General features: G+C 45.6%; 1 long non-coding RNA gene across 2 annotated transcripts; it reads left to right on the top strand.

The window, feature by feature from the left end:
* The first annotated feature begins 14,595 nt into the window (after window positions 1–14,595).
* LOC142494527 (uncharacterized) lies at window positions 14,596–25,697 on the top strand. Of its 2 annotated transcripts, XR_012801509.1 has the most exons (4): window positions 14,596–15,618; window positions 15,829–15,928; window positions 22,024–22,219; window positions 25,612–25,697. It is a non-coding gene; the product is annotated as an uncharacterized LOC142494527 (long non-coding RNA). The 2 variants fall into 2 exon arrangements; XR_012801508.1 differs by having other exon boundaries at window positions 14,596–15,928.
* Window positions 25,698–25,892: the final 195 nt, after the last annotated feature.

Here is a 25,892-nt window from a genome sequence, read left to right as displayed (position 1 = left end):
ATGTTTTGTCAATTGGATGTAGCATTGGGCACCCCTTTCTTTTGTTGTATACATTTGCCACGCTCAGTAGCACTCTTTTTGACACACACACACACACACACACACACACACACACACACACACACACACACACACACACACACACACACACACACACACACACACACACACACACACACACACACACACACACACACACACACCACCATTTGCATGTCATTTCCCAGAATCCCTTGCTACAGTGGAAGTGCTGTGTGCTGGGTGATAATGGTGAAACCATAACAGTATATATATAAAATGATGTGGTGGGTTTTGGAGTTTGAGCTTGGGAATGTGCGTGTTAATTGTTATTTAATATCACACTAATTTGTAGATAAACGAGGGAACCTGAAATGATTCCTCGTTCCACCTTTGGAAATTTAAAAAAAGCACATCGGATCAGGGTTTGCCCTGTGTATACACTATACAAGACATCTAGATAGATAGACAGATAGATAGGAACACGTGTAACTATATAAACTTCCTTATCATGTCAAAACAACTTATTAGTCCTAATGTAAATAAAGAAAACTCCATAGTGATTAGTTTTATTTCGTTGTTTGTAAAGAGTAAATGGCTAATGTTTATGCTATTCAGGTAGATAAAGTAGTATAATCAGTCATCCATATGCTGTGTGTCTGACTGATATGTGTCAATTACAGTATTCAGCACTGCAGGATACGGAGAAACGGGATATGCCTTTGTTAAGGTTCAGTCAAATCAAATCACTGGCCCACCTCCAGCAGGATTTACACTGCAGGGAGCATTCATTTAAGTACGTGTATATCTTACTTACACTGTAGATAATATACACACTGACTTCACTGTCATTAAAGTACAAGTGTACTGTTTATTAGAGTACAATTTGACAACTATATATAGGATAACACACTAATCACGGGCACCTCAATTGAATTTGTCCTTTATAGGATGTGAGGGGAAGTTGCTAAACAATGGTAAAATTACACATTTTGAATATTAGTTACGGCCTAGTTTGTCATCAGCCAAATCAGCAGGGTGACTGGGAAGAATGCACTTAAAAAACATGTAGTCTGACAATTCATTTACATGGCTAATGTGTGACATTTCATTGTCATGTTCACACCATTTGAACAGACTGCGTACATTCCTATTCTTATGAACTATTTAGTTTTGCTCACCAGAGGGTAGCAGAGAGAGACAAGAGAGTAGGAAAAACTCAGAAAGTCACAAATAAGATAACAACCAACCAAGGATGTATTTATGTAATTTTAGCAAGACTATTTTTGCCAACTCTCTAGCGGCTATGATGATTACATACCTGACATCTTGTAAGGTCCAAAATGCTTAATGTTTAAAATAATATATTTCAAATAAAGTTCCTAATGACTTTTTAGAACGAGTGTTGGGAGCTACTGGAGAAATTCCTCTAACTATACTTACATCATAATACAGATATATAACTTGAAACGATATGCTTTTAGACACATTTATAAAATGTATTATGGCCATGGTCGACTTATAGCTTATAGATTTCCATATTTATACTGGGAAAAGATTTAAAAAAAAAACATACCAGGATTTCACGAGAAGTGAAAGTGTGTATATGTGCTTAATAATCACATATTATGACAACAAAGAGGCTAAAAGCTAGAGAATGGGAAAATGAGAATCTGCCCCATAGTACTCTGTGTTGGCTTTGCTGCGTGATGTGCTGCACATTTTTCGGTTCTGCTTATCTGTTGCATGATTTTGCCATTAAGATTCCTTGGGTCTCCATAACATGTTTTTGCTGCTAAAGACATGGACTTCAACTATAGATATTTGGACCATAGTCTATATCAGGGGTGCGCAAACTTTTCCCCGTGCGCACCCCTGCCTGCTCTCCTCGGCGTCTCGCGGCGCCCTCCTCCTTCTGTAGCATTGCAGCGACAAATGGAGCTGCAACGTCACATGGCGACTTGTTGCCATGACAATGTGATGTCACATGGTGTCACGTTATTTTCTCAACCCAGGGGGAGCATGTGGGAGAAAACACAACAAGAAAACACACTAAGTGCAGACTGAAATGTACAGGTGTGAGATGATTGTGATGCTTGGCCTCTAAGTGCTGCCTACTCACAGAATGTAGGTAGGATATGTATAGTGGCGTGATCAGTAGAATCTGGTGGGTCCCTCTGAGTAAACACGGGAGGTAGCTGGAACTGGGGTGTCATTAGCAGGTGTACATGGAAAGATAAAAACAGACCTCCATGGTGCAGATCAATGGTATACAAAAAACTTTATGAAAGGATATAAAATGTGCACTCACAATATTTAAAAACAATATCAGCGTTTTTCACTATATAAGTGATGGAAGGGTAGGGATGGTTGCCTCAGCTCACCGCACCGCCGATATCCTGGATAGTTCTCCTCCGCAGGCTCCCTGCTACACCCAGGCAGTGTGGGGATCTCCAGCTGCAGTCTCTCTGGTGCGTCGCGTCACTTCCGGTCTGCACGATCAGCTCCGTCGCGTCACTTCCGGTTCGGCGGCTGATTGGCAGTTCGCGGGCACCAATCCTCTCACCTCCTGGGCGGGTCCACTCTACGCGTTTCGCCAATGGAATGGCTGGCTTCGTCAGGAGTATGGACCCCCCCCTTCCAGTGTTGCTTTATATACCCTATACAATTGCTAGTTTAATTAACCTCTGCAGTACTGGTATAAAGTCTGTAGACATGGTTAGATGTATTCACAAATTCATGGTAAAAAACAGGGTAAGAGTGGGGAGATCTGAAATACCTCTCCAATCAATTAATTATCATTTTGATTAATTAATAAATACATTTATAATTAAATTTAGGCTGTAGGTAGTGGGGGGAGAAAAACCAGGGGAAGGAATTAAATGTATTGAACGATAATGAGTATCAGTTTATGTACAGTGACAGATCTAGATTACCTATTTTCTACCATCTACCTAAGGTCCACAAAAGTGTAGTCAATCCCCCAGGCAGACCTATAGTCTCAGGGATTGACTCGCTGACGGCTAATCTGTCACTGTACATAGATACATTCCTTCAGAAATATGTAGTGCAGCAGAAGGCATACCTGAAGGATACAACAGATATCATCAACACCTTAAATAAAGTAAGATGGGAAGAACATTTTATTATGTCCACCTGCGATGTAACATCGCTCTACACAGTAATAGAACATGAAAAAGGGTGTAGAGCGATCAAACAGGTACTATCTAGGGACAAGGACCTCACTGAGACTCAGATTGGTTTTATTATAGACAGCATTAGATTTATTTTAAACCATAATTTCTTTTGGTACGGAGAAGAGTATTATCTCCAAAAATGTGGAATGGCGATGGGGACAAGATTTGCCCCCAGTTATGCGAACCTATTTATGGCCGTTTGGGAGGATGATAAGATCTGGCCGGGTGGCATTCTGGGGGAGAATCTTGTCCTCTGGCGCCGTTTCATCGATGATGTGTTCCTGATATGGAGGGGGGGTTGGGAATCCTTGGAAGGGTTTCTGACATCTCTAGATGTGAATGAGAACAATCTAAAATTCACGAGCAGTTCCAGCCAAACAAGTGTAAATTTTTTAGACCTTGTTATCTTTATTGATGAGAATAGGATTAAAACAAAAACCTATTTTAAAGAAACTGACAAAAACAACTATATACTAAGATCAAGCTGTCACCTGCCCAGGTGGATGGATGGTGTACCCCTTGGACAGTTTACTAGGCTAAAAAGGAACTGCAGTGATAACACCACGTATCGCGAACAGGCAGAGTATCTCAAAAAAAGATTTATAGAGAAGGAATATAGGGAAGAGAAGTTGGACAATGATATAAGGAGAGTGGAGGGCATTAATCGCGAGGATCTACTTAGACCTAAAGAAAAGAAAAAAGGGAGAAATGAGAAATTTGACTTTGCTTTCCTCACAAATTATAGTGGGGAAGCGAAAGTTATAAGGAACATTATCAACAAGCACTGGGACATTCTCAGAAATGACCCGATTCTGGGTGAGGCCATTCCTGAGAAACCGAATATTATCTTTAGAAAGGCAAACAACCTTAAAAACAGATTGGCCCCAAGTGCATTGAAGAAAAAAAGTGACACAAATCCTGATAGCTGGCTTCAAACGGGAAAAGGTTTTTTTGGCTGCAACAAATGCAGGGCATGCGAATTCAAATCAGATAAAAAAAACGAGTTCTGTTCAAATGTGACAAAAGAAGTTTTCCAGATAGAATCATATTTGACATACAGGACAGACCACGTAATCTATGTCCTGGAGTGCCCATGTGGGTTGCAGTACGTGGGGAAAACAGAAAGACCAGTCAGAACAAGGGTACTAGAACACCTTAGCAGCATTAACAGGCAGTTAGTCACTCATTGTGTTCCTAATCACTTCTCAGAAAAACATCAGGGGGATCCCAAGGGACTAACGTACATGCCCATAGAATTGGTTAAACAACACTGGCGTGGAGGAGATAGGAATACAGAGCTTATCAAAAGAGAGTCCTTTTGGATACACAAATTGAGATCACTCCATCCCAGAGGATTAAATATGGAGATAGATGTGGCCCCCTTCCTGAAATAAAATCCTTTCTAAAATAAAATCCTTGCAGTAATTTTAGCGGTTTTATATGTTTTTTATATATATATTTTCTATATGTTTTTAATTCATTTTAAGGACTCTCTCTTTCCTTATACTGTCATTGTTTACACTGCCATAATCGTATACGTTATTATAGCATTTGTGATTGTCACATGTATTCTAATATGGATTCCTTTCCTCTCTATTCATCCCCGCCCTCCATAGGTTAATCAGGAACCTCCGTTTCCATATGCGTCGTTTATAGGTTTAGACTTTGTTTGTATATTATATATTCCTTTTTGAGTGTCATGTAAGAGGAGTCTGTCCATAAGGTCCGGTTCAGAAAAGATTAAAGTCTCTTTGGAAATATTATATAAATGTTATAAATGTTTTAAATTAGTAGTACCTAACATGAATTATAGTGATGTCTATGCTGCTACTGCACTGTCCCTTTAACAAAGAACCATGCTGCAGCATTGTCTTAGGGATGTATTCACATCCTCATTACTCAATACATCTACTTTACTGAACTTTATTTTAATGAATTGTATTTTTATATATTTTTCTTATCACATATAATCTTTTATTAAGCTTATTTTTTAGCCCATACTTTTTTGCTACTTTTTGTTTATTCGTTTTTCTCCCCCCACTACCTACAGCCTAAATTTAATTATAAATTTATTTATTAATTAATCAAAATGATAATTAATTGATTGGAGAGGTATTTCAGATCTCCCCACTCTTACCCTGTTTTTTACCATGAATTTGTGAATACATCTAACCATGTCTATAGACTTTATACCAGTACTGCAGAAGTTAATTAAACTAGCAATTGTATAGGGTATATAAAGCAACACTGGAAGGGGGGGTCCATACTCCTGACGAAGCCAGCCATTCCATTGGCGAAACGCGTAGAGTGGACCCGCCCAGGAGGTGAGAGGATTGGTGCCCGCGAACTGCCAATCAGCCGCCGAACCGGAAGTGACGCGACGGAGCTGATCGTGCAGACCGGAAGTGACGCGACGCACCGGAGAGACTGCAGCTGGAGATCCCCACACTGCCTGGGTGTAGCAGGGAGCCTGCGGAGGAGAACTATCCAGGATATCGGCGGTGCGGTGAGCTGAGGCAACCATCCCTACCCTCCCATCACTTATATAGTGAAAAACGCTGATATTGTTTTTAAATATTGTGAGTGCACATTTTATATCCTTTCATAAAGTTTTTTGTATACCATTGATCTGCACCATGGAGGTCTGTTTTTATCTTTCCATGTACACCTGCTAATGACACCCCAGTTCCAGCTACCTCCCGTGTTTACTCAGAGGGACCCACCAGATTCTACTGATCACGCCACTATACATATCCTACCTACATTCTGTGAGTAGGCAGCACTTAGAGGCCAAGCATCACAATCATCTCACACCTGTACATTTCAGTCTGCACTTAGTGTGTTTTCTTGTTGTGTTTTCTCCCACATGCTCCCCCTGGGTTGAGAAAATATCGTTTGATCTTCTGGGACCAGTCAAGACAGTCCCTTCCAGAGGGTCTGAGCAGGGGGTTACAACTTATATTATACTTTCACCATTGCACTATTTGAGTCACGATTTTCTTTGATATCACTATCTATGTGTTATATATATTCACTGTAATTTAAGTGATCACTAGCACCTAATTAGCGCCAGTTTTTTTCACCAATCACGTTGTTACATGGTGTCACGTTGTCATGGAAACGCTGTGTCACTTGACATTGCAGCACACCGCGATTCTGCAGAAGGAGGAGGGAGGCGCAGTGCGAAAGACAAGGTGGCCTGGGGTTGGTGGCAAATTTTAACATTTTGAAATTCGCCACTGGTTTGGTGGTATTATTACCATTATTACTCTCTGGAGTTCAGGGGGTTGGTTGATTTGTGGGTTTTTGTTATTTATGTGTTTTTTTAACTGTACTGTTGACATTGCCACCATACTACCAAACGGGATCTCTTTTTAAAAAATTTATTATTACTGTTTTGTTTCCATTTTTAAGAACAATTACAATATAATATAACGTATGCAAATAAAAATATTGGTAGTTGGAGGGTTCGGGTAGGGGGTTGCAGTGCTTATAATGTAGAGGTTTATATAATGTAAGAAAATATAGATATATACAGTTAAGCATCCATTTCTTCAAATGTTGATGTCGTGTTCATTAATCATACAACAATCTTATGCCAAAATGCAAGAACCAAGGAGCCCAAATACCCAAGAATCTATCTGTGGAGTCGTGGAAATAAGCCGTCAGTTTTTCAAAATATGCTGTCCCAAATTTTACTACATACACTTTGGAAAGATGGGGGAGAAGATTGTTTCCAATATCTTGTGAAGGAACAATAAGTAGCGTTTAAAATATGTGTTATTAATGTTGACTTTGCTTTACTTAGATTTTCAATTGGATTCCCTAGCAGAGTTTAAAGAGGGTCTTGGGGAATATTTACCTTAAGTATTGTCAAACTAAGTTCCATAGCGGTTTAAGTTTTGGTCCTTCCCACCACATATGCTAAATAGATCCCAGGTGGTTGAATTTACGTCACCAAATGGGTAAGATCACTGCATGGAATGAATGGAGTGGAACGGGGTGAAGTACCATCTGTAAATTATCTTATACATGTTTTCTTTTATTATTAACACCGAAAGTGATACTGGATGGTACTTTCACACAGTGTATAATAATGAGTAATTCAGTGATAACCAGTGATCAAGTGACTAAAATAATATTAAATATAGTAAATGTAAGATTGGGTGAAATTGCTCATTATTAGACAGATTGAGTTTTAAGACGCTGATTCCCATATACAGCTAAACCCCGTTATAACGCGGGTCTCGGGGTCCACCCCGAGACCACCGCGTTACTAACGGGGTCGCGAGAAAAAAAAATGGCCGCCGCGCTTTAGCGCATATTCATCCCGCGGGACAGGAGATGGGAGCGGGCATGTCCCTCCGCTCCCCGCTTCCCCCTGTCACCGCGGGACAGGCCGCGGGGCAGGAGATGGGAGCGGGGATGTCTCTCCTGTCCCCGCTTCCCCCTGTCACCTCGGGACAGGCCGCGGGGCAGGAGATGGGAGCGGGGATGTCCCTCCTGTCCCCGCTTCCCCCTGTCACCTCGGGACAGGCCGCGGGGCAGGAGATGGGAGCGGGGATGTCTCTCCTGTCCCCGCTTCCCCCTGTCACCTCGGGACAGGCCGCGGGGCAGGAGATGGGAGCGGGGATGTCTCTCCTGTCCCCGCTTCCCCCTGTCACCTCGGGACAGGCCGCGGGGCAGGAGATGGGAGCGGGGATGTCTCTCCTGTCCCCGCTTCCCCCTGTCACCTCGGGACAGGCCGCGGGGCAGGAGATGGGAGCGGGGATGTCTCTCCTGTCCCCGCTTCCCCCTGTCACCTCGGGACAGGCCGCGGGGCAGGAGATGGGAGCGGGGATGTCCCTCCTGTCCCCGCTTCCCCCTGTCACCTCGGGACAGGCCGCGGGGCAGGAGATGGGAGCGGGGATGTCTCTCCTGTCCCCGCTTCCCCCTGTCACCTCGGGACAGGCCGCGGGGCAGGAGATGGGAGTGGGGATGTCCCCTCAGGTCGCCGCTTACCTCAGAACCATGCTGCCTGCATGGAGGTTGTAGCGGGGGGTTTCTTCTCCCCACCGCTGTCCCCGGTGCTCCCGCTGCCTGCGCGGGAGGAGGGGGGGGAGCGGGTGGTGGTGCTGGTCGCGGCCCGTCTGTGTAGAGTGAGAGAGTGTGTGTGTATGTATATATGGGAGAGAAAGTGTGTGTGTGTATATGGGTGTGTGAGTGTGGGTAAGTGTGTGTGAGTGTGTGTGAGTGTGTGTGAGTGTCTGTGAGTGTGTAAGTGTGTGTGAGTGTGTGTGAGTGTGTGTGAGTGTGTGTGAGTGTCTGTGAGTGTCTGTGAGTGTCTGTGAGTGTCTAAGTGTGTGTGAGTGTGTGTGAGTGTCTGTGAGTGTGTAAGTGTGTGTGAGTGTGTGTGAGTGTGTGTCTGTGAGTGTCTAAGTGTGTGTAAGTGTGTGTAAGTGTGTGTGAGTGTGTGTGAGTGTCTAAGTGTGTGTAAGTGTGTGTGTGTGTGTGTGTGAGTGTGTGTGAGTGTCTGTAAGTGTGCGTAAGTGTGCGTAAGTGTGTGTGAGTGTGCGTGAGTGTGGTCAGTGTGTGTGCAGTGTGTCAGTGTGAGCAATGAGCAGTGTGTGTGCAGTGTGCAGTGTGTGTGCAGTGTGGCAGTGAGCAATGAGCAGTGTGTGTGCAGTGAGTGTGTGCAGTGTGTCAGTGTGAGCAATGAGCAGTGTGTGTGCAGTGTGCGTGCAGTGTGGCAGTGTGAGCAATGAGCAGTGTGTGTGCAGTGAGTGTGTGCAGTGTGCAAAAAAAAAAATGTAAAAAAATTTTTTTTAAAAATTTTTTTTTTTTTTTTTTTTTTTTTAAAAAACGGGAGCCACGGGAAAACCGCGTTATAACCGAATCGCGGTATAACGAGGCGCGTTATAACGGGGTTTAGCTGTATCTTGCCAGACCTCGGGGTCTAGTGTGGTATTTAAATCCTTTTCCCATGCCAACTCATACTTCATACCGGGATTGGAAATAACATCATTATTCAAATGAGGGCATATGGTGGAGATTTTCAGGTTTATAGGTGACCTGGATAAAGTATCTTATTTGTAAAAACATGAAAAGAGGCAGGGAGTCCATGAGATTTTTGTAGATCCTCAAAGGACCCAATGGAACCTGATACTATTTTGTGGATTCCTGATACTATGATATTTTTTACCCCAGTGATCCACATATTAATACGTTCTTTATTGAATCCTGAGGATATGACAGAATGAGAGAACAAAGGAAACACAATAAAGGGATAGTGAGATGTCATACCTCCCTTTAACATAAATCCCATAAATTGCACGAAAAGGCAACAATTAGATTTTTATATACACTTGTTGGTCTAGATTTTCTGTTAAGCCATAAAATATCCCCTAATTCTTCTGGGTAACAAACCAAGTTTTCCAACTTGACTCATCTCTTCTCTAATGGATCACAGTGCCATCTTATAAATTGCACTAATTTACCTGATATACAGTATCTCTTTAAGTCAAAGGAAGCAAGGCCCCCATCTAGTTGTTAGTTATATACGATAAATCTGTTGATTTGAGGTTGTTTATTTTGCCAAGCAAATGGTATAATTTTATTTTATGTTTTCTGGGATCACTACAGGGAGTGTTAGGAACAAGTATCTGATCTTCAGTAGGATATTAATTTTAACGACTGTAATCCTGCCAAACTAGGAAATAGTATACAAGTTCCAAAAATGTACATTTTTACTGTTTGTTTAAATGTTTCAAAGTTTGCTGCATATAGAGAAGAGTAGTCTTCTGTAATTTGAATACATAGGTGTCTGATTTGTTTTGGTTCCCATTTAAAATCAAACTTATGTTGAATAGATTTAAGAGTCTCTTTGGGTAAGATTAATTAATTAATTAAGGTTCAATCCTGTCGATTTTGATGTATTTGTTTTTGTATCCTAATAAGGAGCCATATTCTTCCAGGGATTGGAATACATTAGGTAGAGATATTAGTGGTTTGGTAATTGTCAGTAGCACATCATCAGCAAAAAGTGTAATTTTGGATTCACGGTCTCTAATTGGTATCTCCAAAACGTTTATCTTATATTTAATTAGAACAGATCAGGGGTTCAATGGCTACAGAAAATAACAAAAGGAGATAGAGGGCACCCCTGCCTAGTACCATTGTGTATTTGGAAATATTTTGAATGTGTGGCATTAGTTCTAACTGTTGCTATATGGGATGTGTAAAATTCTTCAATACTTTTAAAAATGTTGTTATTAAAACCCATCTCTGATAAAGTGGGGAACATAGATTGCCAGTTTCAGTGATCAAACAGTTTTCTGCATCAATAGATAATGCAGACACACAGAGACACCACGCTCACCAAACAGGCAATGAAATATCTGGTGCATAGGGGAAATGGATACAAAAAAACACACAAAAGGGTGACCAGATGGTCACCCAAGCCACCTAATAATTTGTAATGACTGTATGCCCACAGACCTGGCCAGTCCCCAGTACTGAGGTGGGTAAGGGTATAACACGCACCCACAGCAGTGAGGGCATGCCCAGAGTGTGGTAGTTGCCGGGCTTGGTGAGTAAGGGTTAACGTTATACTTGCTGAGTCTGGGGCGCAAGAGCCGAAGTCCAGGGATTGGAGAGAGCAGTGTAGTGATGTCCAAAAGCCAGGGTACAAGGGTAGGAGAAGGCAGCGTAGTCAAAGTCCAAAGCAGAGTTCAAGTTCAAACCAAGGGAATCTAAACAAGGGCAGGGACAGGAACCAGAGCTGAAACAGACAAGGGAGCTAGGCATAGACACTGCACACACAGGAGCTACAGGAAAGCTATGCAGAGCAAGGAATGAGAGGACAGACTGGGGTTATAAAGGAGGGAGGACAAATAGCAGGAAGGGATGGAGCAGGGGTTTGTCTGGGAGCTTGCAGGGATAGGTGTGTGAGAGCAGGGGAGGAGACAGGGAGGTAATCTAGGGAAATGGCCTGCAGCCTACGGGGGGCTGAGCCAGTACCTGCGGAGGGTTGGTAAGTAGAGCGGGTGCGCGCGCCCTCTGTAGTAGTCACGCGCTCGTGATGCGCAAGTACCAGAGCGTGGGGGAAGCATCGCAGAGGAGGTGCTCGGCTGGAGGGTATGAGAGGGAGAAGGAGCGGAGGAACCAGGTAGGGAAACGGAGGTACGCCGGGGGGCGTGAGTCCCCTGACGGGACACCAGGGACCGGGAACGCGCGCGCACAGTGAGGGGACCGCACATGCGTGCAGAACGCGAACCGGAGCATGCCGGGCGTGCCGCGAGGGAATGGGGCGGAGGTTGGGAAGGCAAGGGAACGGAAGGGTTAGGTGGAGGAAGCAAGGTGATGAGGACACGCTGGGAAGAGCGAGTCCCCCGATCCGTTACAGTATCCCCCCCTTGAGGATCGGAATCCGGACGATCCTCCCAAGGTAGTTTACACTGTTGTGTACCTATTCCGGTCACGATTTTCCACCGTAACCGACATCCACAGACGTCTACAGGGGGCTTTCCTTCCACACATGCGCACAAGCTCTGGATACCACGCCACTACCCGCATACACGCGGAGGCGATTCCTGCAGCAAGTGCTACAGAGTGAGTCCCAGCGCGCGGGACCTCCACATGAACGGAACTGCAACTGCCCCCCTGTTTGACTGATGATGATGCCGATCTTTTGAACATTTCGTAGACTCGGACATTTTATTGCTTTGTTGTTTAATACATTTTACAATTTTCCTTACCTTGGTGCGCTCCTGTTCTTCTTTTCTTGGTGTTTTTTAAGCTGTTTAATCATTTAAAAATGTTAAAGATCAAAAAGCTTTAGGTTTTGCAAAGGCAATAATGGAGAGTCATTCCCCCTACCCCCTCCTCCTCAGTTGATACTACATGCCCTCCCTCCTCCCACAGCCCATGCATGCTCCCATACCCTATAACAGTTTCCAATAGGAAATATTAGTGGTAAATGAAGACATGGCAGTGGATGAGAGATGCAATTTGTGGGTATAAAACTACTGTGCTATAAATTTAATATAATATAACTGTTAATGAATCTTTTTGAAAATAAGGTCTTTTGTTTTGTAATGTTTGTAGCATTGGTGCCCCTCAGCCACCAGAGACCCCTCTCCCTTGTGTCAGCGCGGTCGCGGGTGCCGTCGGAGGCAGCGACGGACCCGCCGGCTGTTCACAAAGGTAGGGGCCAGTGCAGGGAGCGCTCGGCGTCCCTGGAGCTCCGGCGGCGCACCCGGCTAGCAGGGGCCGCCATGACAAGTTGCGCGAGCGTGCGTGGGATTGCACATGCGCAGAATTAGCTAGAGAGTCACGGCAGCCCTTAGAAAGTCGCGCGAGTGTAGGGACAGCAAGGGAGAGGTTGCGGCGGCCATTGCAGCGTCGCAAATGCGCAGTAAAGATCGCGCACACGGTCCCCATAGGAAAGAGCTGTGCCAAGGACTACAACTCCCAGCAGCCTCTGGGGACTGCCCTTTCACCCTGGTCACAGGCAGCATTGAAGCCAATAGAGCTGGCAGATTCTCGTGCTGCAGAGTTGCAACAATGTTGTGTGCAGACAGGGATTTGTCAGTTGGAGCTGGGGAGCTTAAGGAAGGAAGGGTCAGAGAGCAAGTGCAGCTCCTGCATCGAGTAAGGTCCCCCACATCCCAAGTAAGGCCCCAACTCCCCACCAAGTTAGTGGGTAAGTGCTGAGGGACGGCCCAAGATAGGGACGCTGCCCTTAGTGCGTGTGAGTACTGCCTTGTCAGGGTCACGGCTGGCAGTGCTGTGAGGCCTGACAAGAAGGCATAGTGTTAGCGTGCAGCACGTTTGCTGTACGCACTCCGCAGGTTGCAGTGCGTGGCTGCGAGTGATAGGTCTTAGTTAAGTCAGGACTGGGAAGAGTTAGGGGAGTGGGGCAGGCTATTAACCCCTGTAGGCCCATAGGAGTTTCCCCTTAAGCCATCAAGGTTGCTGTGCTGTAGGGACGGCCTATAGTACAATATTGTCCCCTTAGTTATAAGAGTCAGTTAGGGACTCAGCGGGCGCTGCGCCTCCGTGCATCGAGGTGGGCGCAGGTCATCGTTGCGGCTGCAGCAGTTCTCCGGGTGGGATCGTCCTGGAGGTGGTTCCGGTGTTCTTCTGTCGCCGGATCCTTTGTGAAGTGTTGCGGATCCGAGCACGGGAGTGTTCGGGCAGGTACTTTATGTCAACAAGTGCACCAACGGGTCCTTAGTTTAATAGTGACTGCGCAGTCACCCATTGCCTCTCTCTGCAAGAGTGCGGGACATTGGGTGAGGATTCCATGGACACTGGGTGGGATCACTTGGTGTTGGGGAAGCGTCCTGCGCGACGCCATAGTCCGTGTCGCCTCTAGAAAGGGACACCCGTTATTCAGTGTGATTCTATTTGTGTTGTATGCTGTTTCTTATGTTCCCAAGTAAACGTTCTTAGTTACTATACAAATAGGTGTGCGAGTTATTTGTATGTGTCCTGCGAGGAACCACTCCCCCTATGGTGGGAGCCATCGCAGGTGGAGGCGCTGCACCGAGTACGCGGTTACTCATAGTATCATATAATTGCCCCAGGTTCCCCGTGGCGGAAGATCAGCCCTCCTGCGAGCCAACAGGTAAAGCACCACACCTGGTAACACGGTATGTTCTCCGCACCCACATTGTATCTGCGATTGGGGGGGGGGGGGGGAATACCCGTTACATGTGTAAGCATTGTAAACTTAAAGCAAGACTGAATACAATGTGAGGAATTGCCTCCTAATTAAAAAGGTCATTTGCATTGCCATAATAAATGTAAAAAGTATCACTGATCCCAAATAGACCCATACAAATACTTGTTACAGTGGAGTGCAAATCACATATTGTCCTTGGGGCAGAGACGGTGACTGTATATGATAGTTGTGAAGCACTTTGATTCCCATTGGAAGAAAAATATTATTTGAAATAAAGTAATTATTGTTAATGGTGCAGCCCCTCCCTAATATGAACTATTTTGAAAGTGACCTTCATGTGATGCCCCTTCAAGCAGATTACCAAACTTATTTTTATTTAGTTTTTGATGTTATTTTAATTGTTATATAGCAAATAAAAATACTTATGAGCACATTTACACAGGGCCGCCAACCAGGGGTGGTTTTGCCGGAGCTGGCGTCCCGGGCCCGGCGAGTCAGGGGGCCCGGCCGCCCACCCGCGGACGCTGCCGAGCCAGTGTCTCAGAAAAAAAAATAAGCCTGTGTCAAAAATTAAAAAAAAAAAAAAAAAAATTATGAGCGGGGATCCAATCACGGCCTTCCTCATGGGCGGGGAGTGGGACGGACTACTAGCTCATATAAGCAACTGCACAAGCGGGAGAAGCGTGTTTGAATGTTCTCGGCTGTGCAGCTGCTTATTCAAATACAATACAAACGTTAAGTACATGCTGTAATTGTTATCTGTACTGTGATTGTGTCTGTCTGAGTCTGTTTCAACCTCACTGTTGTGTGTGTGTCTGTGTACTTCTCTGTGTTTTTTTGTCTCAGTCTGTGTAGTGTCGTGTCACTCGTGTGTCCGTCTGACTGTCCGTCCCATCCTATCTTCCCCCAGCCTTCCTAAGTCCCCCCGGCTACCGGCATCCATCCTCCGTATGGGCCTTATTGCGTCCAGCGCCATCACCAGCCAGGTCCCAGACGGCTCCTGTTCAGACCCCCCATGGACCCCCTTACCCCCTCCCCCCACTGGCATTCACCTTCTCCTCCCCCCACTGGCATTCACCTTCCCCTCCCCCCATCCCTACCGGCATCCACCTCGCCTTCCCCTCACCCCTACCGGCATCCACCTCGCCTTCCCCTCACCCCTACCGGCATCCACCTTGCCTTCCCCTCACCCCTACCGGCATCCACCTCGCCTTCCCCTCACCCCTACCGGCATCCACCTTGCCTTCCCCTCACCCCTACATCCAACTTCCCGGGCCCAGCATCCACCTTCCCCTCCCCCATACCGGCATCCAGCAGCAGCACTGTCTGCAGGCAGTAGACCCATCCTCCGTGCGGGCCTTAACGCGCCCTCTGCCCTCCCCAGCCAGGGCCCAGGCTGCGGCCTTTGTTCGAACCCCCCCCATGGGCCCCCTTACCCCCCCCTTACAGGCATACACATCACCTTCCCCTCACACCTACTGGCATCCACCTTCCCGGGCCCGGCATCCACCTTCCCCTCCTCCCTACTGGCATCCAGCAGCACCACTGTCTGCAGGCAGCAGACACATCCTCTGTGCGGCCTGTGCTTGGCTGCATCTTTTCAGACGTTTTGATGGTCAGCTTGCAGGATCTGTATGCTGGGCTTCCCCTCGACTCCCGCCCCAGAACAAGGGGAGGAATAGTGAGTTGCCCCATGCACCTGTCCAGACTTCACAGCTGTCTCCCACCGAGGAGAAGGTAACTGTCCATGGGTTTTTGCTCAGCGCAAGCCACGATACATTCTAATCTCCGGGAAGCAATTGGGGATTCAAAGGGAAAATGTAGCATGGTATTTGTTATTTTATCTGCATGTTCAGGTACTCTTAGTAATTGTTGTTCTTATTTGTATCATAGTGCTGACTAAATATCAAAATCAATTTCTTTATATGAATCCCTTTTTTGCCATAGGGGTGTTCAATGTGTTGGCAGAGAAGGGGTTAATGTGAAAATTGTGATTGGGAGACCATTAAAGCCCCTGGCACTATCCTTCCAGTGAGGGAGTAACCTGGTGAGTACCTTTTTTATACAGCACAAGGCACATGTATACTCCTGAGAGGGTATCATGTAGACCCAACACTGAGGGAGAGGATTAAATGTGTCCGGTTTTGTACAGGTGCAATGTGTTTTGTGCAACCAGTAAAATGTTTTTAAATGGACAAGTGCCTCAAACATGAGAACTACTGGTTCAATCCCCTGAAAAAGCTTCAAGGACAAAAAAGATGGAGGCAAACAAGTAGTGGTTGCAATATAATTGCTGAAGTTTACTTGATAGTAAAGGCAGAAAATGGTAACGTTTTGGGGACACCACCCCTTCAGACAAAAAACACAGTTTTGTTTCTTTTTAGTACTGTGTAGGCAGGAGTGCCGCCTCTCGATACTGTATCTTTTATTGTTTATATTCCTGAAAAAGCTAGTCTGAACCATTCAACAATTCATATTTTGCTCTGCCATGTATTGCTGGTCTGCGAGGTTACGGTCTGACTTTTTATTTTACGTGTATAAATTCAATTTCAAACAAATATTCTAAATACTTGTTGTCATACTAGTAAATGAGTCCATTTTTGTGTGGGACACGTTTTAAGATGGCTACCTCCTGGTGTATATTACTTTTTTTTTTTAATTATATATATATATTGCCATTATAACCCCCCGGCCTCCAAGTGAGATTGGGGTCATCTGTTTCTCTGCTACTCCATTTAGGTGATGTGCTGTACCTGTTTGGTGACAGGAGGGCTGAGTGCTCTGCGGTGAGTGGGGTGAAAAGGACAGGTTTACAGGTTACCTTATTTCTTTGGTGTACTATGGAGAGAGACCTCGCTCAAAACCCTAGATGGAGTAGCGTGCTGCCAAGGGAGTGTCGTAATAGAGATGGGGGAGTGTACCTGAGACAGGTACAAAAGGTTCCTTATATTGGCCCTTATGATATACTATGGTCAGGGGTGAATGAATATGTACAAAGCACAAAAAAATAAATAAAATAAAAAAGTTTATTAAATATCTTTAAAATGTTGTGTGGTGTAATTCACTTAGATAAAAATAGACTGGATAAGTCTATACTACTACTGGGTATCCCTAGTCAGTGCCAGTGTGGGGTAGTGATCTCATGCAAGATGGCTCAAAATAGGAGGTGTTTGAGACAGAGTGTGAGAGATCACTGCATGCAGATGTTTACTGATACTCAGCCAAATCTTAATAGTGTGTGTAGCAAGTCTAGGTTGTATAGTGGCTGCCTGCACTGATGTAATGCGCTGATTTTGAAAAGGCTAATGTCCAAAGCTAAACAGCACGAAGGTAACTAGCTATGCCTGGGCTGAGCACATAGTTCCCAGCCGTGTTGTGTCGTGTGGTGAGAGGATCCCACTGCGCATGTGTCACGTGGATATTATCGGAAGAATCGTGAGGGCAGATGAGAATCATGCGTATATGAGGCAAGGTAGGTAAATTACAATTGCTATACCCTGCATTGAGTATAGGTATCTCTAGGGTTCATAAGAGATGTGCAGCTGTATGGTAAAAGCTGTATATCTCCAGGACTGAAGGACACATAGCCTAGCACTGTTGTGCTTATATGTAAGAGACTCTCTTACTGCGCATGTGTAGCAATGTTCCGGTGCAACTAAGGTAATGCCTTGCGCTGATAGGGCAGGGTAGGTGGAATGAACCTGTATGGATTACCTACAGCCCTAGGATATTTCAAGAAGGGGCACAAGACTAGTGCTACTGTGTTAGCAGATGCCTAGTCAGAGTGATAAGTGTCAGAGTAGCTGCTGTATACTTGTCCCTATGGCATATACATTTACTGCCATACCATGTAGGAGATGTAGTTGCAGATGCTTATATGTGAAAGCAGAGCTTGTTTGGTTCAAGAGCAAATCTAGACCATGAAAGCACAGCTACTTGCTCTGCCCATTGGAAAAATTTGGCATTGAAAACGGGACAGGTTTTTCCTATATTTAGTAATTGTAAAGTCGCCCTGTATATCAGATGGAAGGTCCAGCTGGTGTATGTATTGTGAGTCTGTTAGGTCAAATCACCATATTAAGGTGTAATCTTATTCAGGTATGCGTGCATCCTGTCTCAGCTGCAGTGCTGGTGTGGATCAAAGTGTCACGATGCACCATGTTTGTGTGCTAATATTGATCTCTGAGACCCTTTGTAACTGAGGGAATCATTGCCAGCTCGCATATGGTATATGTAGTGTGTTTAGCGTGTGAGCACAGGGAGCACTGTCAAAGTTGTAGCAGTGCTGGACACCTCTTTAAGTGGGTGTATCAAGGAGTGCACGATCTAAATATCAAATAAAGATGCCATGAGAAGCACTAAAAGTTTAAGCAATAATGTTAGGTAATACACAAGTAGTAGTGTGTCGGCAAAGACCCGACATGCAGCATGTTTCGTCGCTACTTGCGACTTCTTCCGGGGTGGTATCATAAGGGTCTGCTGTGCGCCAATATAAGGGACCTTTTGTACCTGTCTCAGGTACACTCCCCCATTCTTATTTCTTTGGTGCAGCGCCTCCAGTCAGCATGGATCCTCTGGATAGCAAAATGATGGTCCATACTGACACCTTTCTTTCAGCAGCAAAACATTGAAACACACTGCTGATGGTTCCATGATGTTTATTGCAATCAGAGCAGATGTACAACGCAGGTGCATTCTTCTCCCAGCTTCTCCTATTGAAGGCACTCTGGTTAAGGCTTGAGGCCCAGACCAGGCCTCCTGGACTCCTCCTCACATCCCCTAGTGAGATGGAGGGTAGATGGTCCTCACTCCACAGGGGGAGGAAAAGAGAGAGAGAGTTTAGGAAAGTGCCAGTATTTATATCCTGGGGTGTGACTGTAACTCTGACTCATAACAAATCAGATCGGGATACTGATAGGCCCTCACATCCAGTGTGTGGTCCAATCAGTACCCACCCCTCAGACTGGCACTCTCTGGCAGTTGCTAAGGCCCGCCCTTTGATACATCTAATGAATCCAAGGCTGCAAAAGCACACATGGCCTTTAAGAAGGAATTATCCCATCCACTCCCTGCATCTAACAGGTCTTACACTGATTTTACACAAATTTATTTTTTTAGTTTTATATGTATTGGGGGCTTGGAGGTATTGTTATATATATTGGGGGCTTGGGGTAATTTTTCTATGTATTGGGGGGCTTGGGGCTATTTGTATATGTACTGGGGGGATTGGAAGAATTTGTATAATTATTGAGGGGCTTGGGGGTATTTTTGTATATGTATTGGGGAGTGTTGTTTTTTTATATGATGTGTGTGTGTGTACGTTATATGTATTTTTTTTATATATGTATTGGGTAGGTGTTTTTTTTTTTAATGCATTTGGGGGGGTGGGGGAGGTTGTATATATATTTGGGGGTTGGGATTTATTTGTATATATTTGGGGGTGGGAAGTTTTTTCCATTGGGGGTGGGAAGATTTTTGGTGGGAATTGTGGGGGGAATTGTGTGGGGAATTGTGTGAGGGGGAGGAAATGAGTGAATGTGGGGTAATTGACGGAGGGAGAGGAGAGAGAAGGGGTGAGTGAGACGCAGGGGACAGAAATACATTCGAGGCAGGAGAGTGAGAGGGGGTGAGATGGAAGGGAGAGAAATACATTGAAGAGGAGGGGAAAGAGAGGGGTCTCGTAAAGTGTGAAATGGGGGGGAGGGGGTGGCTCGCAATACCGCCGACACAGGGGGGTTGGGGGACCCTGCTTAAAATGATTGTTCTGGGCCCCACGATTTCTGTTGGCGGCCCTGCATTAACATGTCTCCGACAGATCCACAAACCTGCTTTCCACCATTATCTCTTAGCATACAATGCTTCCACTGCAGCCAGGGATTATGGGTAATGATGACATGCAAATGACAACACAGTGTGTCACTTTTTGCTTCTAATCCAAAAGGCCCAAAGCCTGCAGTAGTGTTTACATGGCAACTCCTGTTTATTCTCACTTTCTCCACTCAACCAGGCAGCATAGAACTGGTTTCCTTTCTGACATCAAGGGATATTTTTGGAAACAAAAAGTCTTATCAGAAAACCTTATCTGAGAAGATTAAGATATCTACTGATGTTCCCGAATGAGAGGAGTTTAGCAGCCATATCCTTTTTTACGTTTTGGGCTAATTATTTAGGAATAAAACACACAGTTTTAAAAATCAATGTGCAGAGGAAAAGATCTGAAGAGGTAAAAACAGTCATTCTACTGTGAGGAAATATTTAAAAAATAAAAAATGAATGTGCAGGGGAAAGTGCCCCGTTAAATAAAGAGAGACTGAAAGGAGAATATGTTCTGATATACTGTATCTCGGCGAAATAATGACAGAGGTACAAACAGGCATGATAAGCTATGTTTCACCCTATTCAGCTTTCTGATAGACAAAAAACAGACAGCCACAGCAGGTTGCATCTATGAGGAGCCAGAGGCTGGAAATGCCTCTTGGCTAAATACAGGCTGCATTAAGACATAAATGTCTGTCTACTTTAATGATGATGGAGTATTGATAGGATGTTAAGGTGCTCCAAGAATGCTTCCTCTTGGTTTATTGCCTACAGCACTCCATGCATTTATACTACAGGCACTATTTCACATTCATTTATTTAAGGCTCCTCCTGTTATAATAGACAAGTGTTATTTTTTATGTACTGATGTCATGCATGATTGTATGATTGCATGATTGTAACTGCAGAATTGCGCAACTACTTAAATAAACGTGTGTTCAGTAATACATTATTTGTTTATGGGGCTAAATTTAATCCATGTAATCAGAGACAACACTGAAATATACATATCAAGATAAAAACGTACTTATAAATGTCTCTTTGTGGACAAATATATTGTGATATTTCAGTACTAGGGTTATAAAGTACAACTATTTTTTCTTTTCAAATTTACACAACATCTCACTTTTTAAAGAAAAACATGTGTTTGCTTATTTTCTGTTTGTAATACATACATATACTATGTAAATCCTACTAAAAATAGATATTAAAAGTTTTAGACAATCATTTAATAGGGTTAAACAATTTTGTGGACATGGTACCACTACTTCTTTTAAGGCAGTTAGGATGGGATTTACAAAGCTGCTATGTGGAGTATCGCACCTTTATCTGGCATTAACAGTCATTCAAGTCAATGGTAGTTAACGCCGGATGGGGGTGCTATACCCTGCATTGCAGTTTAGTGAAACCAGAACACAGACCACTGGGCATAGTCTTTGGGATTATATAGTTGCTATTCTTGCTAACATCTTTCCATATACATTTTTAATTATACCAACGTTCTAATTTAATATATTATTGTCTCAAACTTTACATGCATAAGAGACAGCACTGAACAAAGTGGATACATGAATACACGAAAGAATTTCAGTTGGCACCATGTTGTACTTACTGTAAGTTACAGGCAGTCCTCGGTTATCCGATACAATGCGTTACTCAAAATGGCGTTGGATAGCGAAACGTTGTAAAGCGAAACACGTTTTCCCATAGGAACACTGTTTAAATGAAAGGTTCCGTTCCTGAAGGCATTTTTAACACTAAAATACACCAAATATTTTACGCAGGCAATAAGATATGCAGCACACACATAAATTATATAGTGTATAAACTGTATTATATATATAATATAACATAATATAATATATTATATAGTATAATATTATATTAATTATATACACATAAACAACTTTGCAAAGCGTCGTAAGAGCATTGGATAAGCTGTTTTGGCGTTGTAAAAATGAATATAGGTATGCATTGCATAGCGTTGGATAAGCCATTCGTTGTAAAACGAGGACTGCCGGAATAAGCATTAAAACAGCATAAACAGTTACTTTATTTGGAAATAAAAACAAAAGTAAGTATTAAGAACATTCAATATATAATAGCTATTAAGCATCTATACTGTAGTATACAAGTATGACAAGTACGCAGTGTCTGGACCAAAAACAAAAATACATTGCTGTGAAATAGTTAATACACTATTGATAAGGTGGGAATTACGTTATGAATTTATCCACAATTACATTTGATACTGTATTCTTCTAAAATGTTATATTTCAAAAGCAGTAAATACAGATACATATCTTTTCTTATTGTTACATACAGGTTTCTGGAAGGCCTAGCAAAAACAGAAATGCTTACTCCCGCAGTGTTAGATATAGGGTGACAAGACGTCATGGTTTAGCCAGGACAGTCCCGTTTTTTTTGTTCTGTCCTGGTTGTCCGTCCGTTTTTAAAATGTCCCGGTTTTTGGCCCTGGTCCTGGATTTGTAGCAGGATGCGGCGGAGAGGAGAAGATGCGGTGAGGAGTTTCAGAATGCTGGGGGGTTGGGCTTTAGAAAATGCCGTCCAGGCCGCATGGGATTGGTTGAAGGATGCCGGGGGCGGGGCTTTGTAGAATACCGAGCCGCAGGGGATTGGTTGGAGGTCAGAGGATGCCAGGGGCAGAGCTTTTGGTTGGATTATACTGGGGGCGGATGTAGTGAGCAGAGCATACTGAGCTACTTCTCAGAGCGTGTGTGTGTGTGCGTCAGTGGCTGTGTGCGTCAGTGGCTGTGTGCGTCAGTGGCTGTGTGCGTCAGTGGCTGTGTGCGTCAGTGGCTGTGTGCGTCAGTGGCTGTGTGCGTGTGGGTGGGTCAGTGGCTGTGTGCGTGTGGGTGGGTCAGTGGCTGTGTGCGTGTGGGTGGGTCAGTGGCTGTGTGCGTGTGGGTGGGTCAGTGGCTGTGTGCGTGTGGGTGGGTCAGTGGCTGTGTGCATGTGGGTAGTCAGTGGCTGTGTGCGTGTGGGTGGGTCAGTAGCTGTGTGCGTGTGGGTGGGTCAGTGACTGTGTGCGGGTGGGTCAGTGGCTGTGTGCGGGTGGGTCAGTGGCTGTGTGCGTGTGGGTGGGTCAGTGGCTGTGTGGGTGGGTCTGTGGGTGGGTCAGTGGCTGGGTGTGGGAGTCAGTGGCTATGTGTGTTTGTGGGTCAGTGGCTGTGTGTGTCAGTGGCTGTGTGTGGGTGGGTCAGTGGCTGTGTGTGGGTGGGTCAGTGGCTGTGTATGTGTGGGAGTCAGTGGCTGTGTGTGGGAGTCAGTGGCTGTGTGTGGGAGTCAGTGGCTATGTGTGGGAGTCAGTGGCTGTGTGTGGTGGTCAGTGGCTGTGTGTGGGGGTCAGTGGCTGTGTGTGGGGGTCAGTGGCTGTGTGTGGGCATCAGTGGCTGTGTGTGGGTGGGTCAGTGGCTGTGTGTGGGTGGGTCAGTGGCTGTGTGGGTGGGTCTGTGGGTGTGTGTGGGTGGGTCTGTGGGTGTGTGTGGGTGGGTCTGTGGGTGTGTGTGGGTGGGTCTGTGGGTGTGTGTGGGTGGGTCTGTGGGTGTGTGTGGGTGGGCCAGTGGCTGGGTGTGGGAGTCAGTGGCTATGTGTGTTTGTGGGTCAGTGGCTGTGTGTGTGTGGGGGTCAGTGGCTGTGTATGTGTGGGGGTCAGTGGCTGTGTGTGGGGGTCAGTGGCTGTGTGTGTTTGTGGGTCAGTGGCTGTGTGTGGGAGTCAGTGGCTATGTGTGTTTGTGGGTCAGTGGCTGTGTATGTGTGGGAGTCAGTGGCTGTGTGTGGGAGTCAGTGGCTGTGTGTGGGGGTCAGTGGCTGTGTGTGGGAGTCAGTTGCTGTGTGTGGGAGTCAGTGGCTGTGTGTGGTGGTCAGTGGCTGTGTGTGGGGGTCAGTGGCTGTGTGTGGGGGTCAGTGGCTGTGTGTGGGCGTCAGTGGCTGTGTGTGGGTGGGTCAGAGGCTGTGTGTGGGTGGGTCAGTGGCTGTGTGTGGGTGGGTCAGTGGCTGTGTGGGTGGGTCTGTGGGTGTGTGTGGGTGGGTCTGTGGGTGTGTGTGGGTGGGTCTGTGGGTGTGTGTGGGTGGGTCTGTGGGTGTGTGTGGGTGGGTCTGTGGGTGTGTGTGGGTGGGCCAGTGGCTGGGTGTGGGAGTCAGTGGCTATGTGTGTTTGTGGGTCAGTGGCTGTGTGTGTGTGGGGGTCAGTGGCTGTGTATGTGTGGGGGTCAGTGGCTGTGTGTGGGGGTCAGTGGCTGTGTGTGTTTGTGGGTCAGTGGCTGGGTGTGGGAGTCAGTGGCTATGTGTGTTTGTGGGTCAGTGGCTGTGTATGTGTGGGGGTCAGTGGCTGTGTATGTGTGGGGGTCAGTGGCTGTGTATGTGTGGGGGTCAGTGGCTGTGTGTGTGGGGGTCAGTGGCTGTGTGTGTGGGGGTCAGTGGCTGTGTGTGTGTGGGGGTCAGTGGCTGTGGGTGGGGGTGTGTGGGTTTGTCAGTGGCTGTGGCTTTGTGTGTGTGGGTCAGTGGCTGTGTGTGTATGGGTCAGTGGCTGTGTGTGTGTATGGGTCAGTGGCTGTGTGTATGTGTGGGTCAGTGGCTGTGTGTAGGTCAGTGGCTTTGGCTGTGTGTTTGGGGGTCTGTGGCTGTGTGTGTGGGTCTGTGGCTGTGTGTGTGGGTCTGTGGCTTTGGCTGTGTGTGTGTGTGTGTGTGTGTGTGTCACTGTCGTGTGTGTGTGTCACTGTGTGTGCACGTATATTGGGGAGGGAGGTTGAGTATGGTTGTGTGTGGGTGGGCCAGTGGCTGGGTGTGGGAGTCAGTGGCTATGTGTGTTTGTGGGTCAGTGGCTGTGTATGTGTGGGGGTCAGTGGCTGTGTATGTGTGGGGGTCAGTGGCTGTGTGTGGGGGTCAGTGACTGTGTGTTTGGGGGTCAGTGGCTGTGTGTGTGGGGGTCAGTGGCTGTGTGTGTGGGGGGCAGTGACTGTGTGTGTGGGGGGCAGTGACTGTGGGTGGGTGTGTGTGGGTTTGTCAGTGGCTGTGGCTTTGTGTGTGTGGGTCAGTGGCTGTGTGTGTGTATGGGTCAGTGGGTGTGTGTGTGTGTGTATGGGTCAGTGGCTGTGTGTATGTGTGGGTCAGTGGCTGTGTGTAGGTCAGTGGCTTTGGCTGTGTGTGTGAGGGTCTGTGGCTGTGAGTGTGGGTCTGTGGCTGTGTGTGTGGGTCTGTGGCTGTGGCTGTGTGTGTGTGTGTGTGTGTGTGTGTGTGTCAGTGGCTGTGTGTCACTGTCGTTTGTGTGTGTGTCACTGTGTGTGCACGTATATTGGGGAGGGAGGTTGAGTATGGGGAGGGGAGAAAAATAGGTGGGGGTGTAAGAGAGAGGGGGGAAGGAAAGGATGACTGGGGAGTGTAAGAGGGGGGTGAGAGTGACGAGATGTGTGAGAAGTGGGGGGGGAGGGTGCTTGCAAGGCCGCCGAAACGTGGGTCCTTGGCCCTGGGAAAGCTGTCTGCAGCCCTGCATGGCAGTGATGTCACTGACTGCCACAAGGAAGCAAGAGACCCTATTTTGCAAAGTGTAAAATACACACAAGGTCAGGAATGTCACATTTTTAAAATGTCTTAATTTTAATTAATGCCTACATTTTTTTTAATTAATGTCAATTAATTATTTATTTATTTTTAATTTGTTAATTATTTTAATTTAAAATAGAGTAGAGAAAGTGTATTTCAGATTTCAGGCTGCAAAGTGGTTTGTTTTATTTCTGATAGTGAAATCCCTTTACTTAATAACATTTGTTATGTTGAAGTTAAACTTTAAAAAAGGTGGTTTGTGGTTTTTTTTCTGCTGCTGTCTAGAAATGTAAATGTATTGCATTTAAATGCTGATTTCAAATTCATATTTGTGCACCCTTTTTCCTACAGTGTGGGCACTCAACGGTCATTGTCGTGCCTGCCATGAGGACGAGTTTTGACAAACCACCACTGATCCATTCAGACCTCAGGCCAGTCCAGAAAATAATAAAAATAATAAAAAATATATATGTTGTTTTTCATTCTTTTTTCGAAAACACACACACAACCAGGGGGTGAGGGAGCAGAGAGAGCGAGAACGGGAGACGAGAGTTTGTGTTATGTTAAGAATTGTCAATAAATACATTTTGAAGTAGTAATCACCCCTCTGAACTGGGCATTCCTAGCCAATA

The sequence above is a fragment of the Ascaphus truei genome, chromosome 5, assembly GCF_040206685.1.
Source record: "Ascaphus truei isolate aAscTru1 chromosome 5, aAscTru1.hap1, whole genome shotgun sequence".
Taxonomy (NCBI): Eukaryota; Metazoa; Chordata; class Amphibia; order Anura; family Ascaphidae; genus Ascaphus; species Ascaphus truei.
Note: the sequence above shows the minus strand (reverse complement) of the source record. Positions and strands in the feature narration are given on the sequence as shown.